General features: G+C 38.5%; 1 protein-coding gene across 3 annotated transcripts in view; it reads right to left on the bottom strand.

The window, feature by feature from the left end:
* The window catches only part of LOC134225065 (formin-J-like), a 455,409-nt gene that overhangs the window by 185,110 nt on the left and 242,976 nt on the right, over nucleotides 1-27,323 (bottom strand). The gene's annotated exons all lie outside the window — the stretch shown is intronic.

Genomic DNA, 27,323 nt, shown 5'->3' with positions numbered 1-27,323 from the left:
TAAGGAATACAAGCAATACCGCAACAATAGGACTGACCTTGAAAAAATATCGCAACGATAGGCAACGGCAACCTATTATTGCGGTAGTTTGTTTACATTGTGATAAAAACAAAACAACATAAATTTAAAACAACTGACGTAATATTTACGAAACTATGATTAACGACCATCCTATTCAACTACTGGATGTGACAAAAGATGAATAAAGATGAATAGAATTTTTGAAATCAATTTTGTTTTGAAGCGGCGCTTAACACCTCCCTAATAGGTCGTTTTACTCTATTAAAAAAAAATAAAGGCTGTCTCACAGCCATAGGGAATTTATAACTTATCTGAGAATATCCGAAAAAATCTCTTGAAATTCGAGGGGATCTTCGGAAATTCCCTAAAAGTATTCAATCCAGTTTTCCGCGAGCGGTAATGGCTGCCAGCTTCCCTGCGGGTTAGTCTCTGGTTTGACGTTTGTGGAGGTCAACTGCACCCACCATTCGAACATTTTGATCAATGTGGTATATAAGAAGGCTTGAATTCACTTAATCAGCACTTTCTTATATTCCACATTGGTCAGAATGCTCGGATCGGTGGGTGCAGTTGACCTCCACAGACGTCAAACCAGAGACTAACCTGCAGGCAAGCTGGCGGCCATTACCGCTCGAGGAAAACTGGATAGATTTGATAATCCAGTTTTTGTCTTACCCACGTCTCGGAACGTGACGGCGCCTCTGCAGAAATCCATTATCACTTCCGGAAGTTCGTAAAGATGTTTGAAGATCATGCTTCTTGAGAATATTCTGTAAACTCTGGACAAGTAATGGTTGTCTTAATCATAGGGAGTTTCATAACGTATCTGAGGATGTCCGAAAAAAACTCTTGAAATCCTAAAGGATCTCCAAAAAGTCCATGAAATACCATAAAAGTATTCTATAACTTGATAACCCAGTATTAGGTAGAACTTCCACAGCTTTACAGGTTACTGTGTATAGCGGCAGTCTAATTTATCATCGACAGTCATCCATAATGAAAACAAAGTTTTAAATCATTAGTTCAAATTTAATTTTTCTCTATGTCAGTAGGATCAGCTCCAACGTAACAAAATATTATTTTGATCTGGAAAATGTATTTTTGACGTGTAATACATGTATGTATACACTTTTGCAAATATGTTTATAATTTGGTTCAGCCCAAAATCTATGCGAACTGCACTTTTGTCTTGTTCATTTACAAGCCAGTGGAATAATCCAGATACTGGTCACATTACCCTTTTTTTGTTCTTCCCACATCTCGGAACGGTGCAGCGCCTCTGAACTGCATTATATGAAATATACAGTTGGACAATAAAATACGTGCATCAGTTATTTTTCATACATAAGAGTCATGTTTGACTGCCTGGTTCTCAGTAGTGAACCAATCGATTTCGCTGTAATTTTCACATAACTATAATATATCTTGTGCAGAGTTTTGAGTTTCCTAGCAGAGGAAAATCCAAAGGAAAATCTTTAATTTTAGTTATATTTTGGACAACCATCTTATGTAAATATAGTTGACATCAATTTCGATATAAAAGAGCTGTCCCATAGATTCGGACAGGTACTTTTGACGTTCACACTTAAAATTTTCCACTGATCTCGGCTGTGCAAATCTCGGTTAAAGTTCGTTAGCTGAAATAACGGTTGAATGGACGTATGATTACGGCGGCTCCATTGAGTGCCGCAGTAAACAAATTACTTTTTCAGCTGAGACATCAGCAGAAAGTCACGAACTGAGCGCTCGGCTGTGAGGATCTCGACAAAAGAATAAAAAAATGCCGAGCTGAACTAAGTGTGTTGGACAACGTCTTACCCAAAGGTACTGGAAGTCAAATCAAAATCTAAAATTGGTGATCGTCACGAAATTATGTAAGATTTTGAACGTTAATAGCGCCTTTATCTTTCGATGGTTTTTGGAGATTTATATACCAATCGACTTGAAAACTCTCCACCAATTCGTCAATTTATTACTTTCAATTATTAATGAAATATTCAATTCTTGTCTCACCAGTAAAAATTTCAGAACCAACTAATCCTGTTCATACATTCCCAACACGGACATTAAAATCATATAAGTTACGAACCTTTTGGCATAAAAAGACCCGTGTTTCGCGCTCGTGCGTCATTTCTGTTCGAGAATCCATGGTGGGTGGACACGGTGAGCGGATACGGATAGTGGGAACGGAGAAGGAAAATAATTGTGGCGTCGGTAGCGGTTACAGCATCGATGACGGCGGTTCCTGTATCTGTTATGTTTCAGCGCCAAACTATCGAGTGGGTGTTGTCGGCGTCAATGGCACTCCAGTAAAATTTTCTCACAGGGTTCGCCAGCAGAAAATCGCGCATCGGAGGGAGATGCCACAAAAGTTTATTCGCAGGGATTGCGCCAACAAGAGCCACAAGATTCTTATATTGTTTTTGCAGCTCATGGCAGCAGAATCACAAGCACGCGTCGGAGCAAGGCGCTGCAAAATATTATTCGCATGGATGGCCTCAGTAGCAGTCAACCAACTAAAATCATGTTCTTGAGAGGAAATTTCACATGACGGCTGACTGATGCCATCCGTAAGAATATTTTTTTGCAGCGTTTCCCTCTGACGCGCGCTTGTGATTTTGATGCTAATAGCAGCAAAACCGAATTTTTTTTTCTCTTTGAACAATAGTTTGCCTCATGATTTGTTGCAGTCATTTGTTTCGAGATATCACGGAGAGCGGGCCCAGCATCGGCATTGGTGGAGTTGCTGCAGAAGATTTTATTACCAACGACGGCTTGGGTAGTGTGGTCGTCGTCATCAGCATCAGCAGCACTCCAGTGAAATTTTCTCACAAGATTCTGATTTGGTTTTGTTACTGTTTGTGATTGGGGAGACGCATTATTGAAAATAAATCGGTTCTTTTCAAGGCCAACTTCCTATACAAAAGAAATATGAATCTTCAAAGTCCATAGCACAACCGCTTAGTGACGGCAGAAAGATCAATCGCAATGATAGTCTTACGTTGTCTAACGTCTACCTTGCGGTAGTATCTCGTACACAACCCTTCGCATTTTCGTGAAGTGCAATGAAACATCAACTTTAGTGTCACTTTGAAGCATTTAGTGTTCATACGTCGAACGTTTTCCAACATGGAACCATATACAATTGGCCAACCTTTAGAACTTACATTAGGTTATTATTTTTCAACGGCTCAGTATTGGGGTATCTGCAGGTATTCTCGATGGATTGCCTACACGAAGGGGACCCGACGACGAGAAGGGAATGTACAGATCGAACCGGACAGTCTGCAATAGGGTGCCAATGAAAATGACATTTTCGAATTTCAAAAAACGATATTGCTCACAAGTTTCATTACTCCAAAATATGACCACATGCAACATTTGAGCCTAATCGGACATGATTTAGGAGTGTCTAAAATTCATCAAAGTTTTGTAATTTTTATCCATGAAAATTTTTCCAAGTGGGGACCACAGAAAGATTTGAAAACCGAATTTTTATTTTCGATGCCAAATTACTTAAAATGCATGAAGCGTCGCGATCTGAAAAAAAATTAAAAAAATTGATTTTTTCTCTTAGAACATTTTTGGGAATTTTTTTTCATCGAATTTTAACACCGGACGATGCACAAAAGTTTTCGTAGCCAAAAATGTCCTACTATGCAAAATTTGAGCTAAATCGGACATGATTTAGGGTTGCTCAAAATTAATCAAAACTTTATTTTTTTTTTCTCACAGGGAGGACATATTTCGACTGTTTTGGGACTTCAAAAAAATGTCTTATGGTGGAAAAATTGCATCGATTTTAAAAACCGAACGTTACGCAAACATTTCCTAAGCCCTAAAATATGCCCCTTTGCAAAATTTGAGCTCCATCGGACATGATTTAGGGGTGCTAAAAATTTGCCTCTCGAAATTTTGAATTTTTTGTAACTTTGAAAACTTTTGAGATCAGATTTACGGAGAAAATTATCATTTTGCTAGGCAATGTTTATTGCACTGAGGTTTATTTTTACGTCGTTATTATTACGCGGTACCGCATGGATTCAAAACACAACGTGTTAAGAAAACTGATAATGTAGAAACACGATTTATGTCATTGTGGAACTTTTTTTTAAAGGAATTTATTTTATCGGATTTTCGAAATAACACGATTTTTCACGTCGGTGTTTTTTTAAACAACTCGGTTTATTTTTACTATCAACGCTTCTGTTGTTATTTACGCACTTTGTTTAGCAGTTTCTCAGCTCGCAAATGAAACATGAACTTACGAAGAACTTCACCATACGACGGCAAATAAGATGACTTCCCCAGTAACATTTTGGTTTTATAATGGTTTTATGAAAGTCTTGTGGAGCAAAAAATGGTTTTCAAGACTGTTATAAAACTTAAATAATAAAAATGAGATTTCCTTCCTGACGATTTAACGGTTGCAAGATTTTTTCCCTAATCGATTCATTTTGGGAACCGCAAGGTTTGTTTTTACAAAAAGTTGGTGAATATAACCGGGAAATGTCAAAAAATCATTAGAATACTATTTTGGGTCAGCTGTTGAGGAAAACCAAACTAACCCTCGGAAATTGATCAAGAGTGCGGTGCTGCAAATAGTTCATTGTGACATTTTCAACACCCGGGCAAAGCTGGGTTTCTTTCGCTAGTATAATAATAAACAATGTGACTGCTTTCACTTCTAATGTTCAAATAAATACTGGTAATGGGAAAACCTAGAAAGGAAAAATCTTGTCCGATTTAGCTTTTTGACTACGAAAACGTTTGCGTATCGTCCGGTGTTAAAATTCGATGAAAAAAAATTCGTCATCTGAAAAAATACCAAAAATTCCAAAAAAACGTCCCAAAAATGTTCTAAAATAAAAAATTAAAATATTTCAAAAACAATTTTTTAGTTACATCAGATCTAGAGTTTCATGCATTTTTAAGTCACTTGGCATCAAAAACAAAAAATCGATTTTTGACTTTTCCTTTGGTCCTCCCTTGGGAAAATTTTCATGGGTAAAAATTTCAAAACTTTGATGAATTTTAGGCACCCCTAAATCATGTCCGATTGAACTCAAATTTTGCATGAGGTCATATTTTGGGGCAATGAAACTTGTGAGCAATGTATTTTTTTGAAATTCGATGACAATTTTTTTCCCATGCATTCCATTGGCACCCTAGCTGCATATAGTATCGAATGACAACGGCCAACGATGCATAAACTTTGCAGCCTCCCTCGGAATGGTAGTCCGAAGCTCTTTCTTCCCCGCAAAAATATCCACAAGACCATATGGAAATCACCCAACCAAGAAACGGAAAACTAAATCAACCACGCTCTAATCAACCGAAAATTCTTTTCCGACATCACGAACGTCCGCACCTACCGTAGTGTGAATATTGAATCCGTTCACTACCTCGTTGCAGTATACTTGCGCTCAAAACCCTCGACGGTGTACAACACTCGTCTCGCGGCGTCTTCCCATTGGCGTCTACGATAGACTAGTCCAAGACTACGCAGAGGCAGCAGCTGGAAGAGGCACTCGCAGCCGAAGAGCAGCTTTTCATAATGATGACTGGCGAGATATTCGATCCGCCATTTGTAGCATCGCAACCGCTGCACTTGGAACGATACTCCTGGATCAGAGAAACGACTGACATGACGGCGAATTTTAGCAATTAATGGAGGAGAAGAATGCAGCACGAGCAAACGAGGCGCGATACAAACGGGCGCGGAACGGACATAACTCGATTTTCCAAAGAAAAAAAGCGCTAGTAGGAAGATCGAGATCGTAAAAAGACGGAGCAACTGTACCGCGCTAATAACACACGGAAGTTCTGTAAGAAGTTGAACTGGTCCCTTAGGGTAAAGTGAGACAGCTTGAGGACATAAACGAAAATCTTCTTACGGACCAGCGTAAGGTGATCTAAAGGTGGCGGCAGCTCTACGAAGAGCAACTGAATAGAGTAATTGCAAGAGAGTACGCTCTACCTCGGACCAGGTGTTTGCCGTACGCCAGATATTATAGAAATGCCGCGAATACTCTAGGTTTTCAACAAACAGTTCTGTTTACATAGCATAGGGATGTGAAAAAGTCCAAATTTGAATCACTATAGTGCCCATACATCATCTATTCATCGACTTCAAAGCCGCATACGATAAAATCGATCCATAGCAGCTAATGCACGGACACGAATTTCCGGATAAACTGATAGGTTGGTCAAGGAGACGACAGATCTGGTGATGTGAGTAGTTCGCGTTTCAATGGCATTCCCTTTGAAACGCGCAGAGGGTTACGGAAAGGTGATGGTCTTTCGTACCTGCTATTCAGTACTGCTTTGAAGGCAGTAATACGAAGGGCAGTGATTGATACAAGTGGTACGGTTTTGACGAAGCTATTCAGCTATTTGGTTTCACCGATGATATTGTGGCATAACTTTGAGAAGATGGAGTGAACCTATATCAGACTAAAAAGGTAAGCTAACCGGATTGGACTAGCCATCAATACGTTGACAAAGCCAATGCTCGTAGAGGACCAGCGCGCACTTGGAGTTTTCTAGATTTCCTCGTACTGTACTGTTTCGTACTGTCTATGGCGGGGTGCAGTTGGGAAACGGTACATGGATGCCGCGAATGAATCACGACTTGCAACATCTATTGGGAGAACCGTCTATCGTTCACATTGCGAAAATTGGAAGACTGCGGTGGGCTGGGAGGTGCCCAGCAAACAAGGTGGATCGCATAAACAATTATGTTAATTAATATGTTTGAAATATCCTAGCGTGATGGCTCTCTGACAGTAAAAATTATCATTGTCTAATTGTGGTGGAAAAAAAGATTTTTCATAAACTAATGCCAAGAATATTATACTACTTACACCTCTCTCGATCACAAATCTACCAAATTTGGAACACACTCTTTATATTAAGAAGACGACGATAAAGGGAGTAATTTTTTATTTTCAAGATTTTTTTTTCCAAAATTGTTTGATTGTATATGCCGATAGGCTATCATTGAAGTGAATAGCATGATTAAGTGCTCATTATATTAAAGAACGGTATTGTCGGTAATATTCAGTGACGGAGATTGTCTTCTACTTCAATCATCATTAGAATTGCCCAGAGAACGATAACATTCATCATATCAATTTTTCAAAACAGTGGGCGAGCAAGTGTTGTTTATTTAGCTCATCCAGGAGAATGATGATCCGTAGCTGAGGTGCGTTAATCCAATCCACATTGATCTATTCTGTAAGAAGCGCAAAAACCGATCGGTTTTCGAAGGCGGAGGCGGCGTAGTATAAACATTCTGGTTTTATGAATGAATGGATTAATTCACGTATGAATAATTTATGGCATACAAGAAACTTCGGAAAGACCAACCTACGCAAATAACAGAAAAAAAACACAAAGATGATCTTCGGAGCCTGAACGTCGTCATCATCGTTCGATGGAACTGACTTCGAAGAAACCTCGTCTCGACGTCGCCCGTCGCTTCGTCGTCGTCGAACGAGGACGGATAAAGTTGTTCTAGCCAATGGAGATTTGCAATACATATTGCAAGCCCTTCTGAGATGGCATCGGGTTCCCTCTCGCATGGCATATGCCGTGTCTGCACGTAACTGATGTTGCAAAATCTAGCTCCAGCATAGCTCATAAAGAAAGTTATTGAACTGGAAAGCATAATATGCATATGGCACTGACTGACTTGTTTGTGGCCGGTCGATGCTGACGATGCGATGCTCTCCGGTTTCTGGCAGCAATGTAACAGACTGCTTCCTTCTATTATAGTTTCTGGCTTGCATCAACCTCGTGGTTTCTCCATAAGTAAGAGCAGCAAATACAGACGTCGCTCATGCATATGAATACGGTTGGAGTACATTTCGTTAGAGTTTATTAGCAAATTGAAGTAAGAGTGTGTAAGAGACAAGAAGGTAATCAATTGGACTGGCATCCTACACAATTTTGCCATAAGACCCTGCCGTCTCCAAAAGAGCTATGGGGCATCTAAACCACACTATCCGTTGATAAAGAAATGCCCATACTGGAAACTCATTTTATTCAATAAAAGTTCAAATTTAATATTATAGTTTTAACTGTTAAAATTGTTTTTGCTCTCTAGCACTTTAAATTTTGCTATTCGAGATTCTTTTTTTTTTGTAGTTTGTTTTAGTTAACGACAATCTTGCTACTGACCCAGAGGTAAAGAAGTGAAGTGGAAAAGACCGATAATAAAAATTTCATGAAGTCTACCAATGTTCCTTCGAGCAATGAGTTGATACAATCTTTATTTCATAACAAAACAATTCAAAGCATCTCTATCATAATGTAAAGCTATAATATTTATTAATAACTAGTTGACCCGGCAGACGTTGTCCTGCATAGTAGGCGGAAATGCGTGTGTTGTGAACTGCTCATGAAAAATTTCCATACGAATGTTATTTTTAGTTTTTCATGATTTGCTTAACCTTGCCCATGATTTTCACATGAGGAAATATAACTATAATGAACGTTTCTGCTGAAGGAATGAAGAAAATCCATCCAGCCGTTTTCGAGTTATGCGGATACGAACACAGACCATTTCATTTTTATTATATAGATTAAACATATTATGTATATGTTCCGAAATCGGTGATCACACAACTATTATGCCAAACGGCCTTATGCCAATCGGCGTTATGCCAAACGACTTTATGCCAGAGGACTTTATGCCAAATTACCTATCACCTATCCAAACTATCTGCCGATATATCAAGCTCTATCTGGTAAAAGGGCGAATGTCGCAAGAGAGAATTCTCTTCGTCGACTTCCCCTCTTTTGAATAAAAGTGACAAGCAGGGGATTTCTTTGCAGTTTATTTGCAGGTTGCAAGACTATTTTGCAGATTGCAAGTTCGCATTGTTTTCTATCATTCTGAGGTGATAAACCACAAAGAAATCTGCTGCTTGTCACTTATATTTAAAAGAGGGGAATTCGAAGGGAATTCTCTCTTGCGACATTCGCCCTTATTCCAGATAAAGCTTGATATAAGGATTGTACCCCGTTAGGCAAAAACAAAGCAATGGAAAAGAATTTGGTTTGTTTATTATTTTTGTGGTTTTTTCAGCAGTGAGCACTAGGGTGGCTCAAAAAACATTTTTTCAATTTTTTTTTATGGGCCGCCCTCTTATTCGATTCTATTTGATGCCCTGATGCTCTGGACAAAATTTCAGCCAAATCGGTCAACGTTTGGGCGGTGCTAAACTCGTTGGATGTTTATATGGAAAAATGTATGCAGAAACATCCAAAAACAGTGAATTGTAGTTGGACGGCACAATTTACGATCAAGAACCATGATACTCATTCAGTTCTTGTAGAATTAAATACAGAATGTTATGCAGAAAACCGCGAGAAGATTGGAGTTTATTAGGAAGAGATATTAGCATTTTACTGGAGTGTTGTAGGGGTGAATTTATTTCTTTTCAAAGGTAAAAGAAACGAAATTTGCTCAAACCCCACTTCAGAGAAATGCTAATAACTTAGCCGGGCAAACTCTAATCTTCTCGCGGTTTTCTGCATAACATTCTGTATTAAATTCTTCAAGATCTGAATGAGTATCATAGTTCTTCGTCGTAAGTTGTGCCGTCCAACTACAATTCACTGTTTTTGGATGTTTCTGCATACATTTTTCCATATAAACATCCAACGAGTTTAGCACCGGCCAAACGTTGACCGATTTGGCTGAAATTTTGTACAGAGCATCAGGGCATCAAATAGAACCGAATAAGAGGGCGGCCCATCAAAAAAATTGAAAAAAGTTTTTCCCATACTAATTTGAGCCACCCTAGTGAGCACGCATGCTGACAAAAAGAAGCGACGAAATTGGTGATGAGCGATGAGAGATGTTCAATGAGTAGGAGATCGATGCGTTTCCCATATTCGAAGAGCCTAATAATTTCGTCTATTGAACATCCCTAACTTGATTTTACTATTGGCCGAGCTGTCAACCTGTGACCTAACTGCCTTGCAGTCAAATTTTTAAAAACTTTTAAAAGGGATCAAATTTAGGGTCTATGAGTGTGAAAAAAATATGTTTTAGTTCAAAAAAGGGTGTTCTATCCAGTACTGGTAGTTTTCATGACTGTCATGTGAAAGCGAAAACAGTTGCATTTTCATTTTCAAGAGACCAAATGAAAATGTAGCCGTCTCCCGGTCATCTGTCACATTATTAACAGTCATGATGGGAATGTTGCTTTGTTTTGAAATCTAAATTTCTGAATAGTTTTGATAGATCTGTGCAAATAACGATGACTAGTCGATAAAATGATTATATTGTTCCTTGTTTTCGAGTTAGAAGCAACATTATTGAAGAAGAAACAGCTTGTTTACAATGGTTTAATGCGCTTTCATGAAATAAAAATCCGTGAAAATTGGGCAGAATTCCTTTCATTGTTTATGTTTTCTATGACAGCGGGAGAGAACAAAATGTAAATATCGCGTGACCTCTCTCAATGAAAATGAAAATCTCAGTTCTGGTTCTATCGAATGAATAAAAAATCAACATGTTTTTTTTTAATTAAAAAATCCCAACTGTTATTAGAGCTTCGTGATTGATGAATTAAATTACGCTATTCATCTTCGTTGATTCTACCATGAAAAATTGGACGCATGATTTTACGACGCGGCAAAAGAAGATTAAAGATGGTTCCTGCAAAAACAGACATATTTAAAATGTTGACACATTAGTAAGATAGATCTTCCTTGAATTATTTTGTCATTGGTGGCTTGTTTTATTTTCCATGTAAAGGTATGCAGGAAAACCTGCCCATTGTGCATTTCTCCTTTTTATTAGAAATCTCATTCGCTCATGCGTTCTTAAAAATATTTTTTTTGAAAAGGAATCTCATTCGCTCATACAGGAAGACATTACTTATATTTGTCGATCTTTTTCAACATCGGTATGCTTCATATCCAACCTTATCATCAGCCGGGCAAATGCATTCGAGAGAATGGATTAGGTCATTGCTTTCCTTAAACCAAGCAAATGCCTGAATTCAAAGAAGAAGTCTGAACTCCTTTCTTGATTTCTACCAGGCAAATGCATCCCTCAAGAAGAGATCATATCTCCCTTTTCCTTAAACAAAGCAAATGCCTGAATTGAAAGGAGGAGGAGGAAGTTATATTCTCTCTTGCCATCTTCCGAACAAATGCATTCCTTGAAAGAAGGATCGTATCTCCCTTGCCTTAAATCGAGCAAATGCATGAATTGAAAGATGGCATCATATCCTCGCTTGCCTTCTACCGGGCAAATGCATCTCTCGGAGAATGGATCATATCTCCCCTTGTCTTGGACCGTGTAAATGGCTATATGGAAAGAAGGCCTTTTGCCGGTCATTTGCATCCTACGAAATAAGGGATCACATATTCCCTCGCCTTAAATCGAGTAAATGCCTGAATTGAAAGAAGGAGCCAGAAGCAGTACACACATTGTAGAGAAGTTACAGTAACTTATATACAACCAAATTTGGTCACAATTGAGTTGCTGCAAACAAATCAGTGTGATTTGTGCTACTCGGGCAACTACGAAGGTCCGTAGAATAACTTGGACGGAATATTTTCATTTAATAAAAGCGTCGCCCAAGTAACGACAAATATGCATTCCTAGCACATGAGATGAGTCTCATGAGACGTACATTGAGACACGCTGACTCAGAATCGATGCTTATGCCAAACGACCATTATGCCAAATGACCTTTATACCAAACGTCGTTATGCCAAATGACCTACCACCATATATAAGAGGGCAATATCCTCCAGGAGATGTAATAGAATGTGTTGCGGAGGCGAGATATTTTGCCAATTTTACCAACTCTTACACCAGCAGCAGTACTTTGTCTTTCGTCAGCTAAAACGCTATAGTTTAATTAATTAAAAAACTGCTTTACAAAATATCTTAACCTTCTTCGGATATTAGGAAAAATTTACGAATAAGATATTCACCCAGAAATGTAAATGTTTGTAGACTAGTCAAATTATATCCGATCCACAAAGTTTACATATCGTTCGAAAGTTAAACTCATCAATTTTGTTGCTATGTGGTGATATGCTGGTTCCGGATGTCGGTCATATAAGGGGAGCATAAAAATCGCTCCAAATTTGTCTTTCGATGGGTAATTTATCTTAGATTCTCATAAAACGGTGATGTATGGTCCAAAACAGAAATGCTTATCCAAATGACCACTGCTGGAACCTGCAAAGTGCCCTCGGGGAACCCTTAGAAGGGGACATTTCCATTTTTACACCAAAATATGTCGTGCGACGGCTACTTCGTCGTGATTTTTTACCAAATAGATGGTCATGCGATTGAAATAGACCTTGTGGACACTTTTGGAACCTATGAGGTGCCCTCGGGAAACCCGTAGAAGATGACACTTCCGTTTTTACACCAAAATACGCAATGCGACGACTCTTTCTTCATGATTATTCACCAAATAGATGGTTATGCACTTAAAATCGATTAACGCCACCATTGCAATGCATTGACCACTCTTGGAACTCATGAGGTGCCCTCGGGGGACCGTAGAAAGGGATATTTCCGTTTTTACTCCAAAATATGCCGGCTCTTTTGTCGTGATTTTTCACCAAATAGATTGTTATACGCTTGAACTCGATTTACAACTACATTAATCCCTTTTGGAGCCTATGAGGTACCCCCGAGGAACCTGTGGAAGAGGACAATTTCGTTCTTACAACAAAACATGTGGTGCGGCAATTCTTTCCTTTAAAAAATATATGATTAAGTGTTTGAAATGGTGGTAGGTCATTTGGCATAACGGCGAAGGTCGTTCGGCATAATGTCGCTTGGCATAACGGCCGTCATTTGGTCATTTGGCATAATAATTGTGCTATCATCGATTTCGGAACTTATGCATAATATGTTCATTTATTCATAATTATTATCGCTTGAGCATTATGAAAGAGATACTTTGAATTGTTTTGATTTGAATTAAAGATTGTAAATCACTGCTTGAAGGAACATTGATAGACTTCATGATTTTTTTTATTATCTGCCTTTTCCACTTAACATCTTTTTACCTCTGGGTCAGTTGACTAAGACAAGCTACACACGGTGTTTTTTTTTTGGGCTCTCAGGTCTGAAAGGGTTAATCAACATAAACATCAACACTAATAGAAGTAGTAATCCTCATGCTTTTGTTATTTTTGTTAAAGACTGGAATCAAGGACCACTCCACTTCTTGATTTCTGATAGCATTCTAGATAAGGATCTCAAAAGTAAAACATGAGTATCACTAGTTTCCAATCTACGAATTACACCGTAACAATGCTAATGCTAATGCTCAGGTCTGAAAGGGTTAATCAATCGAAATCGAACTTATCTAGAAAATCTATGGAATAAGCACGTAAAAGCAGCGTTCAGCAATTCGTGAATTAAAAAACAATGATAAAACAGTATGTAGATTTTATGACAAATTTTAAGCTGTTTTAGTAGAATGTCTTTACCTGTCTTAAGTATAGTACTATTCCATTTGATTCCACCACGTTATGTTCTTTATAGATACGTATTGCAACCTCAACTGTATGGCTTTCAGTGTCTCGTACTTGTACCAAGTCGAGTCATGTACCAGACACTGACGATGACCTTACAGTTGAGGTCCAAATATGTAAATGTAAATAATACAGCGTGGCGGAATTAAATAAAATATTACTAAAATCGTCTTATGACAGGTAAGTACCCAAGTAACCAAAAGGTCCTTTAAGAGTACGTTTCGCGGTTAAGCAGCTCAGTGAAGTTGATTAAGCGAAAAACGTACTCTTAAAGGAACTTTTGGTTACTTGGGTGTGTAGATCCCCGGTTAGGGCTTCTACGAAAGTGCCAGATTCGTCATGCATGATTAATTTATTGCTTGGCCGTTGTAAGAAAATCCAGTTGTGAAGCCATCACATGAAAAAGTTCATCATGATTCCAACATACAGTAAAGAACTTGTGTAGTCAGTTTTTAATTGGGATAGAATTGTACGCCCACGGCGCCTTCAGGTATTGTAGCTTCGCATCATGTTTCCTTTATTTAATTCCATAAATAGGCACCGTTTACTCTGGATGCACAATTTTGCTCCCGGCAAGCACAAGAAATAATTCGTAGTTACACCGCCAGATAATGACATACTAAGCCAGTGATGCGTGACCAATATTCAGCGAACCGTCCACGACGACGTCGCCACCGCCGCATCTATCCATCCGTCCGCGTTACCGGCTGTCATAACCCTTCATTGCGGAGCGAGATTCGATAGCCGCGCGCGCTGTGTGCAAGATTGCGAGATGAGCTGCTCGTCAAAAGATTAGTGTGGAGATTCTTTGAAATACGAGGAAAAAAAGGTACCGTCATTCGTTTCACAAGACATGCAGAAAAGGCGCATTTCAATACAAGTGCACCTTTTGTATCGTCTTTGTACTGTATACTGCTGGTATGATATATTCTCGTTGCTTATGGGGTGGTGATGTGTAAATTTATTTAATTGAAGCCTGGAACAAACGTACTAGACTATGGAGAAGTCCATACGTTGCCTTACATATGAAAATTACATCACGATTGCTTTTTGTACACTCTCTCAAAATAAAATTCTTTAAAACTATTTTTTTGTTTTTATAAACAAGAATCAGACTCCGTATTAGATTTTTGTTTCCAACAATGAAAAATCATTTTTCCGAGTATTTTATATCCCTGCTAATCCGACTGTTGAAGAATCTGTAATCCTGATTTCAAGGTTTCGCAATTTTCCGGAGCACAAAGTAATGAATGTAAAATTAACACTTCAACTTAATGTCTTTTCATCTTTCGTCGTTAATTCGGTTCAATATTTGTTTTTGTGTGACGCTCAGCAAATTAAACCAGAGTTTTATTCGTGGAAAAGCATCAAATGAAGGCGATCCCTGAAGCCACTTTACCATTGCCACATTTTGACCTTTATTGTTAGCTTCTCTGCTTCAAAATTAATCCTCTAATCATAAATTTGAATAAGTAATTAGTTGGAACCTTTTCGTAGTTTTTTTTATGTTTGATCTTCGCTCCCTACAATAAAGAGGAAAGATCATAAAAACGGAACCGACTCTGATCTCTGGAAAACCGCAGACAGTAGTTTATCACTCGGAGAGTGCATAACTCATTTAATGAATTCGATTCCATCCGTTTCCGCGTGGTTCCATCGCTCGGTAGAGCACTCTCATACCGCGAGCTTTGCATTAAGTGACAAGCCGCAAATTGCTTGCCTTTGCTTCGTGCCCACTTCCTCCACCGAAACCGAAGCCATTAGTGCTGTGTGTATTGTGAGTCCACATCCAACGAGGGGGTATGCGGCCCGGGTCAAAGGGAGCTGTTCGCCGTGGGTATAAATCATATCCGAGCGCGTGTTTGGGCGTGGAAAATGCATCCATCGTGCGCCCGACTCACCATCGCCGTGTAGCATCGGTAATCGATGTGTTTTCAAGCGTCATAAACCGCAAAGAAATAGCGCCCACCAATCCGAATTGACAGCTGCCACACGACGACGTGTTCAGGTTCAGGCCCATTTTTAACTAGTGCGATTTGATGGATGAGTGAGTGCAGAAGTTTTCTCCTGCAAGTCTTGTGGGTTTTCGAATGATATATGAAATAAATAATTCATTATGTTTTTGCTTGAAAAGGTAAAATTCAGCATTATAACAGTAATATCAAAAACAGTATGAGATAGTACTCCCCCTTCATTATACAGCAAATGTATGTCCGGTTCGTATGGACATTTGGGTGAAATTGACATACGGCCTATAATGTCGTTCGGCCGAGATAGTCGTTTTCCAAACAAACTTTGCCGAAAAAGAAAATGCTGTTTGGCCAAAATGGCCGTTTTGCAGAAAGAGCCATTTGGTTAAAAGTGTGATTTGACAGAACAAGTCATACGGCCGAAAATGTCGTTTATCTAAACTGGTCATATATACGAAAATGCCGTTCAGCCGCATTAGTCATTTGATTAAAAAAGTCGTTTGGCTGAAAAATTCTTTTAGCGGAAATAATCGTTTGCAAGAATGGGCAATTTGGCCAAAAATGTCATTTGGCAAAACAAGTCATATATACGAAAATTCCAAAGAATCTCCCGAATAAACTTCGAAGAATTTACCGAGAAAATTCCAAAGAATTTCCTCCGAAGAATTTCCAGAAGAAATTCCGGAAAAAATCACGAGGAAATTCTGAAGAATTTCACGAATAATTCCGAAGAATTTCACGAGGAAATTCCAAACAATTTCCCGAGGAAATTCCAAAAAAAATTCCGGAGAAATTCCAAAGAATTTTCCGAGGAAATTCAAAAGACTCTCCCGAATAAATTTCGAATTTCCCGAGAAAATTCCGAAGAATGTCCCGAGAAAATTCAAAAGAATTTCCCGAGGAAATTCCAAAGAATTTCTCGAGGAAATTCCGAGGAACTTTCCAAGCAAGAACTTCCCGAGGAAATTCCGGAAAATTTCCAGAGGAAATTCCGGAAAATTTCCAGAGGAAATTCCGGAAAATTTCCAGAGGAAATTCCGAAGAATTTCCCGAAGAAATTCCTAAAAATTTCCCAAAAAAATTCCGAAAAATTTGCCGACGAAATTCCGAAGAATTTCCCGAGGAAAATCCGAAGAATTTCTCGAGGAAATTTCAAAGAACTTCCCAAACAAATTCCGAAGAACTTCCCGAGAAAAATCTGAAGAACTTCCCAAACAAATTCCAAAGAATTTCCCTAGGAAATTCCGACAAATTTATCGAGAAATTTCGGAAGAATTTCCCGAAGAAATTCCGAAGAATTTCCCGAGTATATTCAGAAGAATTTCCCGAGGAAATTCCAAAGAATTTTCCGATGAAATTCCGAAGAATCTTCCGAATAAGTATCGAAGAATTTCCCGAGGAAAATCCGAAAAATTTCCCAAGGAAATTCCGAAGAATTTCCCAAGGAAATTCCGAAGAATTATCCGAGGAAATTCCGAAGAATTTCCCGAGGAAATTCCGAAGAATTTCCCGAGGAAATTCCGAAGAATTTCCCGAGGAAATTCTGAAGAATTTCCCAAGGAAATTCCGAAGAATTTCCCGAGGAAATTCCGAAGAATTTCCCGAGGAAATTCAGAAGAATTTCCAGAGGAAATTCCGAAGAATTTCCCGAGGAAATTCAAAAGACTCTCCCGAATAAATTTCGAATTTCCCGAGAAAATTCCGGAGAATTTCCCGAAGAAATTCCGCAGAAATTCTCGAGGAAATTTCAAAGAATTTCTCGTTGTAATTCCGAGGAACTTCCCAAACAAGAACTTCTCTCCGAAGAATTTCCCGAAGAAATTCCGAAGAATTTCCCGAGTATATTCAGAAGAATTTCTCGAGAAAATTCCAAAGAATTTCCCGAGGAAATTCCGAAGAATTTTCCGATGAAATTCCGAAGAATCTCCCGAATAAGTATCGAAGAATTTCCCGAGGAAAATCCGAAAAATTTCCCGAGGAAATTCCGAAAAATTTCCCGAGGAAATTCCGAAAAATTTCCCAAGGAAATTCCGAAGAATTTCCCGAGGAAATTTCGAAGAATTTCCCGAGGAAATTCCGAAGAATTTCCCGAGGAAATTCCGAATAATTTCCCGAGGAAATTCCGAAGAATTTCCCGAGGAAATTCCGAAGAATTTCCCGAGGAAATTCCGAAGAATTTCCCGAGGAAATTCCGAAGAATTTCCCGAGGAAATTCCGAAATATTTTCCGAGGAAATTCCGAAGAATTTCCCGAGAAAATTCAAAAGACTCTCCCGAATAAATTTCGAATTTCCCGAGAAAATTCCGAAGAAATTCCTAAGAATTTGCCGAGGAAATTCCGAAGAATTTCCCGAGGAAATTCCGAAGAATTTCCGGAGGAAATTTCGAAATATCTCCCGAGGAAATTCCGAAGATTTTCCAAAGGAAATTCCGAAGAATTTCCCAAGGAAATTCCGAAGAATTTCCCAAGGAAATTCCGAAGAATTACCCAAGGAAATTCCGAAGAATTTCCCAAAGAAATTCCGAAGAATTTCCCAAGGAAATTCCGAAGAATTTCCCAAGGAAATCCCGAAGAATTTCCCAAGGAAATTCCAAAGATTTTCCCAAGGAAATTCCAAAGAATTTCCCAAGGAAATTCCGAAGTTTTCCCAAGGAAATTCCGAACAATTTCATAAGGAAATTCCGAACAATTTCCTAAGGAAATTCCGAAGAATTTCCCAAGGAAATTCCGAAGACTTTCCCAGGGAATTTCCGAAGAATTTCCCAAGGAAATTCCGAAGAATTTCTCAAGGAAATCCATAAGAATTTCCCAAGGAATTCCCGAAGAATATCCCAAGGAATTCCCGAAAAATTTCCCAAGGAAATTCCAAAAAAAAATCCCAAGAAATTCCAAAGAATTTCCCAAGGAGACTCCGAAGAATTTCCCAAGGAAATTCTGAATAATTTCTCGAGCAAATTCCGAAGAATTTCCCAAGGAAATTCCAAAGAATTTCCCGAAGAAATCCCAAAGAATATCTCGAGGAAATTCCAAAGAATTTCCCAAGGAAATTCCAAAGAATTTTCCGAGGAAATTCCAACGAACTTCCCGAGAAAATTCCGAAAAATTTCCCGAGGAAATTCCAATAAATTTCCCGAGGAAATTCCGAAAAATTTCCCAAGGAAATTCTGAAGAATTTCCCGGGAAATTTCAAAGAATTTCCCGATTAAATTCCAATAAATTTCCCGGTGAAATTCCAATGAATTTCCCGAGGAAATTCCAAAGCATTTTCCGAGGAAATTCCAAAGAATTTCCCAAGGAAATTCCGAAAAATTTCCCAAGGAAATTCCGAAGAATTTCCCAAGGAAATTCCGAACAATTTCCCAAGGAAATTTCGAAGAACTTCCCAAAAATATTCCGAAGAATTTCCCAACGAAATCCCGAAGAATTTCCCAAGGAAATTCCTAAGAATTTCCCAATGAAATTCAGAAGAAATTTCTAAAAAAAATCCGAAAAATTTAACAAGGAAATTCCGAAGAATTTCCCAAGGAAATTCCGAAGAATTTCCCAAGGAAATTCCGAAGAATTTTCCAAGGAAATTCCGAAGAATTTCCCAAGGAAATTCCGAAGAATTTCCCAAGGAAATTCCGAAGAATTTCCCAAGGAAATTCCGAAGAATTTCCTAAAGAAAATTTCGAAGCATTTCCCAAAGAAAATTCGGAAGAATTTCCCAAGAAAATTCGGAAGAATTTCCCAAAAAAATTCGGAAGAATTTCCCAAGGAAATTTCAAAGAATTTCCCAAGGAAATTCCGAAAAATTTCCCATGGAAATTCTTTAAAAATTTCCCAAGGAAATTCTGAAGAATGTTCAAGGAAATTCCGTAGAATTTCCCAAGGAAATTCCGAAGAATGTCCCAAGGAAACTCCGAAGAATTTCCCAAGGAAATTCCGAAGAATTTCCCAAGGAAATTCTGAAGAATTTCCCGAGGAAATTTCGAAGAATTTCCTAAGGAAATTCCGAAGAATTTACCGAAGAAATTCCAACGAATTTCCGGAGAAAATTCCGAAGAATTTCCCGAAGAAATTCCAAAGAATTTTCCAAGAAAATTCCAAAGAATTTCCCAAAAAAATTCCAAAGAATTTCCCGAAGAAATTCCAAAGAATATCCCGAGGAAATTCCAAAGAATTTCCCGAGAAGATTCCAAAGAAATTCCCGAGGAAATTCCAAAGAGTTTTCCGAGGAAATTTCAAAGAATTTTCCAAGGAAATTCCAAAGAATTTTCCGAGGAAATTCCAACGAACTTCCCGAGAAAATTCCGAAGAATTTCCCAAGGAAATTCTGAACAATTTCCCTAGAAATTTCGAAGAATTTTCCGATTAAATTCCAATGAATTTCCCGAGGAAATTCCAAAGCATTTTCCGGGGAAATTCCAAAGAATTTCCCAAGGAAATTCCGAAGAATTTCCCAAGGAAATTCCGAAGAATTTCCCAAGGAAATTCCGAAGAATTTCCCAAGGAAATTCCGAAGAATTTCCCAAGAAAATTCCGAAGAATTCCCCAAGTAAACAATTTCCCAAGGAAATTTCGAAAAACTTCCCAAAAAAATTCCGTAGAATTTCCCAAGGAAATTCCGAAGAATTTCCAAAGGAAATTCAGAAGAATTTCCCAAAAAAATTCCGAAAAATTTAACAAGGAAATTCCGAAGATTTTCCCAAGGAAATTCCGAAGAATTTACCAAGGAAATTCCGAAGAATTTCCTAAAGAAAATTCCGAAGCATTTTTCAAAGAAAATTCCGAAGAATTTCCCAAGAAAATTCGGAAGAATTTACCAAGAAAATTCGGAAGAATTTCCCAAAGAAATTTCAAAGAATTTCCCAAGGAAATTCCAAAGAATTTCCCTAGGAAATTCCGAAGAATTTCTCAAGGAAATTCCGAAAAATTTCCCATGGAAATTCTTAAAAAAAAATCCAAGGAAATTCAGAAGAATGTCCCAAGCAAACTCCGAAGAATTTCCCAAGGAAATTCCGAAGAATTTCTCATGAGGAAATTCCGAAGAATTTCCCAAGGAAACTCCGAAGAATTTCCCGAGAAAATTCCGAAGAATTTCCCAAGGAAATTCCGAAGAATTTCCCAAGGAAATTTCGAACAATTTCCTAAGGAAATTCCGAAGAATTTTCCAAGGAAATTCCGAAGAATTTCCCAAGAAAATTCCGAAGAATTTCCCAAGTAAATTACGAAGAATATTCCAGGGAATTTCCGAAGAATTTCCCAAGAAAATTCCGAAGAATTTCCCAAGGAAATTCCGAAGAATTTCCCAAGGAAATTTCGAACAATTTCCTAAGGAAATTCCGAAGAATTTTCCAAGGAAATTCCGAAGAATTTCCCAAGGAAATTCCGAAGAATTTCCCAAGGAAATTTCGAACAATTTCCTAAGGAAATTCCGAAGAATTTTCCAAGGAAATTCCGAAGAATTTCCCAAGGTAATTCCGAAGAATTTCTCGATAAAATTCCGAAGAATTTTCCAAGGAAGTTCCGAAGAATTTATCGAGAAAATTCCGAAATTCCGAAGAATTTCCCAAGGAAAAAATTCCAAATTCCGAAGAATTTCCCAATGAAATTGCGAAGAATTTCCCAAAGAAATTCCGAAGAATTTCCCAAAGAAATTTCGAAGAATTTCCCAAGGAAATTTCGAAGAATTTCCCAAGGAAATTCCGAACAATATCCCAAGGAAATCCCAAAGAATTTCCCAACGAAATCCCGAAAAATTTCCCCTGAAAATTCGAAGACTTTCCCAGGAATTTCGAAGAATTTCCCAAGGAAATTCCGAAGAATTTCTCAAGGAAATCCATAAGAATTTTCCAAGGAATTTCGAAGAATATCCCAAGGAATTCCCGAAGTATTTCCCAAGGAAATTCCACAAAATTTCCCAAGGAAATTCCAAAAAATTTCCCAAGGAAATTCCAAAGAATTTCCTAGGAAATTCAGAAGAATTGCCCAAGAAAATTCAAAGAATATCTCGAGGAAATTCCAAAGAATTTCCCAAGGAAATTCCAAAGAATTTTCCGAGGAAATTCCAACGAACTTCCCGAGAAAATTCCGAAGAATTTCCCAAGGAAATTCCGAAAAATTTCCCGAGGAAATTCCAATAAATTTCCCGAGGAAATTCCGAAGAATTTCCCAAGGAAATTCTGAAGAATTTCCCGAGAAATTTCAAAGAATTTCCCGATTAAATTCCAATAAATTTCCCGGTGAAATTCCGATGAATTTCCCGAGGAAATTCCGAAGAATTTCCCAAGGAAATTCCGAAGAATTTCCCAAGGAAATTCCGAAGAATTTCCCAAGGAAATTCCGAAGAATTTCCCAAGGAAATTCAGAAGAATTTCTCAAGGAAATTCCGAAGAATTTCCCAGGGAATTTCCGAAGAATTTCCTAAGGAAATTCTGAAGAATTTCCCAAGGAATTCCAGAAGAATTTCCCAAGGAATTCCAGAAGAATTTTTCAAGGAATTCCCGAAGAATATCCCAAGGAACTCCCGAAGAATTTTCCAAGGAAATTCCTAAGATTTTCCCTAGGAAATTCCGAAGAATTTCCCAAGGAAATTCCGAAGAATTTCCCAAGGAAATTCCGAAGAATTTCCCAAGGAAATTCCGAAGAATTTCTCGAGAAAATTCCGAAAAATTTCCCAAGGAAAAAATTCCAAATTCCGAAGAATTTCCCAATGAAATTGCGAAGAATTTCCCAAAGAAATTCCGAAGAATTTCCCAAGGAAATTCCGAACAATATCCCAAGGAAATCCCAAAGAATTTCCCAACGAAATCCCGAAAAATTTCCCCTGAAAATTCCGAAGAATTTCCCGAAGAAATTCCGAAGAATTTCCCGAGGAAATTCCGGAGACTTTCTCGAGGCAATTCCGAAGAATTTCTTGAGAAATTTTTGTGTTTTGCATTGCGCGGCCGGTAGTAAAGTTAATTAGTTCAGTGCGTGTTGGCTCTTGTTTCGGACGGCCGAACGATCGCGCGATTTGCCGAGATTTTGTGATTCGCATTGCGCGGCCGGTAGTAAAGTTAATTAGTTCAGTGCGTGTTGGCTCTTGTTTCGGACGGCCGTACGATCGCGCGATTTGCCGAAATTTTGTGATTTGCATTGCGCGGCCGGTAGTAAAGTTAATTAGTTCAGTGCGTGTTGGCTCTTGTTTCGGACGGCCGTACGATCGCGCGATTTGTCGAAATTTTGTGATTTGCATTGCGCGGCCGGTAGTAAAGTTATTTAGACCAGTGCGTGTTGGCTCTTGTTTCGAACGGCCGAACGATCGCGCGATTTGCCGAAATTTTGTGTTTTGCATTGCGCGGCCGGTTTCCTAAGGAAATTCCGAAGAATTTTCCAAGGAAATTCCGAAGAATTTCCCAAGGTAATTCGAAGAATTTCTCGATAAAATTCCGAAGAATTTTCCAAGGAAGTTCGAAGAATTTCTCGAGAAAATTCCGAAATTCGAAGAATTTCCCAAGGAAAAATTCCAAATTCGAAGAATTTCCCAATGAAATTGCGAACAATTTCCCAAAGAAATTCAAAGAATTTCCCAAAGAAATTTCGAAGAATTTCCCAAAGAAATTTCGAAGAATTTCCCAAGGAAATTCCGAACAATATCCCAAGGAAATCCCAAAGAATTTCCCAACGAAATCCCGAAAAATTTCCCCTGAAAATTCCGAAGACTTTCCCAGGGAATTTCCGAAGAATTTCCCAAGGAAATTCCGAAGAATTTCTCAAGGAAATCCATAAGAATTTTCCAAGGAATTCCCGAAGAATATCCCAAGGAATTCCCGAAGTATTTCCCAAGGAAATTCCAAAAAATTTCCCAAGGAAATTCCAAAAAATTTCCCAAGGAAATTCCAAAGAATTTCCCAGGGAAATTCAGAAAAATTTCCCAAGGAAATTCCAAAGAATTTTCCGAGGAAATTCCAACGAACTTCCTGAGAAAATTCGAAGAATTTCCCAAGGAAATTCGAAAAATTTCGAGGAAATTCAATAAATTTCGAGGAAATTCCGAAGAATTTCCCAAGGAAATTCTGAAGAATTTCGAGAAATTTCAAAGAATTTCCCGATTAAATTCCAAAGAATTTCCCGGTGAAATTCCGATGAATTTCGAGGAAATTCAAAGCATTTTCCGAGGAAATTCCAAAGAATTTCCCAAGGAAATTCCGAAAAATTTCCCAACGAAATTCCGAAGAATTTCCCAAGGAAATTCCGAAGAATTTCCCAAGTAAATTACGAAGAATTTTTCAGGGAATTTCCAAAGAATTTCCTAAGGAAATTCTGAAGAATTTCCCAAGGAATTCCAGAAGAACTTCCCAAGGAATTCCAGAAGAATTTCCCAAGGAATTCCCGAAAAATATCCCAAGGAATTCCCGAAGAATTTTCCAAGGAAATTCCTAAGAATTTCCCAAGGAAATTCCGAAGAATTTCAAGGAAATTCCGAAGAATTTCCCAAGGAAATTCGAAGAATTTCTCGAGAAAATTCGAAATTCGAAGAATTTCCCAAGGAAAAATTCCAAATTCTGAAGAATTTCCCAAAGAAATTCGAAGAATTTCCCAAGGAAATTCGAACAATATCCCAAGGAAATCCCAAAGAATTTCCCAACGAAATCGAAAAATTTCCCTGAAAATTCGAAGAATTTCCCGAAGAAATTCGAAGAATTTCGAGGAAATTCGGAGACTTTCTCGAGGCAATTCGAAGAATTTCTTGAGAAATTTTTGTGTTTTGCATTGCGCGGCCGGTAGTAAAGTTATTTAGACCAGTGCGTGTTGGCTCTTGTTTCGAACGGCCGAACGATCGCGCGATTTGCCGAAATTTTGTGTTTTGCACTGCGCGGCCGGTAGTAAAGTTAATTAGTTCAGTGCGTGTTGGCTCTTGTTTCGGACGGCCGTACGATCGCGCGATTTGTCGAAATTTTGTGATTTGCATTGCGCGGCCGGTAGTAAAGTTAATTAGACCAGTGCGTGTTGGCTCTTGTTTCGAACGGCCGAACGATCGCGCGATTTGCCGAAATTTTGTGTTTTGCATTGCGCGGCCGGTAGTAAAGTTAATTAGTTCAGTGCGTGTTGGCTCTTGTTTCGAGTCAGCGGATCGACCGGTCGTCAAAGTTTAGTTTTGCTTTGTGCGGGTGAGTAAATAAATCAGAAAGTGTAAGTTTGTTTCTTATCCGGTCGTGTTTCTCCAGTAAGCGGATCGGCCGGTCGTCGAAGTTTAGTTTTGCTTTGTGCGGAAGGCAAAACGATCGGCCGGTCGTCGTAATTTTGTTCTGCTTTGCGCGGGTGAGTGAATAAATCAGAAAGTGAAAGTTTCAGACAGCGAGAGTGTTATTTCCCATCCCATCCAGATAAATTATCCTTTGTAACTAAAACGATATCCTATCCCAAGACAATCGTGGAGATGCAGAGGTGTTCTCGGTCTCTAGTAGCAACGAGAGTCGGACTAACAATCCTCCCCTTCCTATATGACCGTAAGGACGTGGCCGGCGCCGTTATTGACTTTAGATATTTGAGCTCCCGAAACGTGTACATTGAGAATGGGTAGCTAGTCCCAAGCCCCATTTATTGTGTTCTCTGTACAATTTCGCAAGTTCTAGTCAATCACGGAGTAGCAACTACGAATTGTACGGTCTTAATGCTCATGCTCATGCTCATGCAATTCCGAAGAATTTCTTGAGGAAATTCCGAAATATCACCCGAAAAAAAAATTCGAAGAATTTCCAGAGGAAATTCCAAAGAATATCCCGAGGAAATTGCGACGAATTTCCCGAGAAAATTCCAAAGAATTTGCCGAGAAAATTCCGAATAATTTCCCGAGGAAATTCCGAAGAATTTCCCGAGGAAATTCCGAAGAATTTCCCGAGGAAATTCCGAATAATTTCCCGAGGAAATTCCGAAGAATTTCCCGAAAAAATTCCGAAGAATTTCCCTAGGAATTTCCGAAGAATTTCCCTAGGAAATTCCTAAGAATTTGCCAAGGAAATTCCTAAGAATTTGCCAAGGAAATTCCGAAGAATTTCCCAAGGAAATTCCGAAGAATTTCCAAAGGAAATTCCGAAGGATTTCCCGAGGAGCTATTTCAAGAACTTTTGAGAACAATGAGCTTTTTCAATCCTTCCTTCAATGTTGCTAACCCAATCGCAAGGTAAATGGTTGAAAATGACTTAAAAAGAGCCTAAGTATTTGCACAATTACAATTCATAATAAGACAGCTTACCAAATGTACAGCTGATCCATCATCTTTATTGACGTTGACGTCAGACGGATCTGCAAGCAGACCGAACGGAACAACCTACACTGAGTCGCACCATTGCAGCAGTTTTCGTAAGTAACTACGTCTAGAAGCAATTTATTGTTAAATGCAAATACTCACCGTCTCTCAGCATTTACCAACAACGATTTACCACACAGCTTGATTTTATGTCGAATGCAAATAAAAAATATGCATGTAAGATCATTAAAATTTATATCTTCGCCGAACGAATGCACAGAATTTCAATTAGCTGAAATCCAATATTACCTTAATTCGGTACCATGTTTTTCACAATTAAACGATCTGTATTTTGTGAGTGCAAACGTGGCGATGTGAGAAAAAATATTCGTTTTAATGGAATTAGGCATGTTTACATAGATTGATCACAATTAGTTTAAGAATTAAGAATATGCTGGAGCAAAGTTGTACACCTTATAATTGATTTCCCGAGTTATGATCAAATAATACCTGTTTTTTTTTTTGTTTCTCATTTGTGAATATTCTTCATCCATAGCTTAATTTACTTCTGACGCGAAATATTCCAAAAAGCTATCTCGTTGGTTCAACATTATACAAATAGAATGACGAAATTATTATTCAACATAACAACAAAAGTGCGTGTTCAAATTTATCTAAGTTGCCGCAACTCAAAGCCGCATGCAATTCTTTTCTTCTTAGGTCGATCATTTTTCACCTACGCCTTTCCGAACACGCAAGATTTAATTACACACATGTCTATTATAGGAATCACAGCCCCGGCAGATCGGCAGATTCACTTTCATTCAAACCTAGTTTTGTTCAACATCTGCAGACTTCAGAGAAGCCGCATACATGTGGCACAGGGTATACCAAAATTGCAATTTGGAAAAAAAGTGGCGTTTGCAAATCGATCTATGAAAAATATACAATAATGCATCTACAACACAACTCAGATGCATGGGTAATTACGAATCCTACACTTTTACGAGTTGCAACACCCTAATGAGGCGATTTTTTTACCCGAACTGTAGCGACCTGCGACGATCAATCTAGCGCGAGTTACGAAACCGAAACATTTTAGCAAGTTTCTCACCCGTTTTACGACGTTGTGCCGCCTCTTCCGTACCCACACTGCGGTGATCGTCGTGCAATTGATAGCGTGAAATGGCATCATTGCGGAAATACACGGACCGATATTTCGTTTTCCGTTGGACAAGGCATTGTTCTCGGGCTATTTGACCCAGAAGAATCACCAAATGGGTCTGCCGGTGGATCAAACTTGATCGTTCAAGTGAAAGGAAAATGTGATGCTTTGCGAAGAGAAACACATGGTGGGTCAAATTGAATGAACGACTTCGTTATAACATCTTTACTGCTGTCAGTGCTGTGCTCTGTTGTTGCACTATTAGGAACCATGTTGTACCTAATAATGCTGAGACATGCTTCTAATAAGACGTTAATTGCTCCAAACATCTTTGTTTAATATGGATGTTATGAGATGCGACGGACGCAAACATGCCCAACCAGAGCAATGATCATCATTAAACGATGCGAAACTGCATTAC

Source organism: Armigeres subalbatus, chromosome 3 (assembly GCF_024139115.2).
Source record: "Armigeres subalbatus isolate Guangzhou_Male chromosome 3, GZ_Asu_2, whole genome shotgun sequence".
Taxonomy (NCBI): domain Eukaryota; kingdom Metazoa; phylum Arthropoda; class Insecta; order Diptera; family Culicidae; genus Armigeres; species Armigeres subalbatus.
This window is presented reverse-complemented; position numbering and strand designations above follow the sequence as displayed.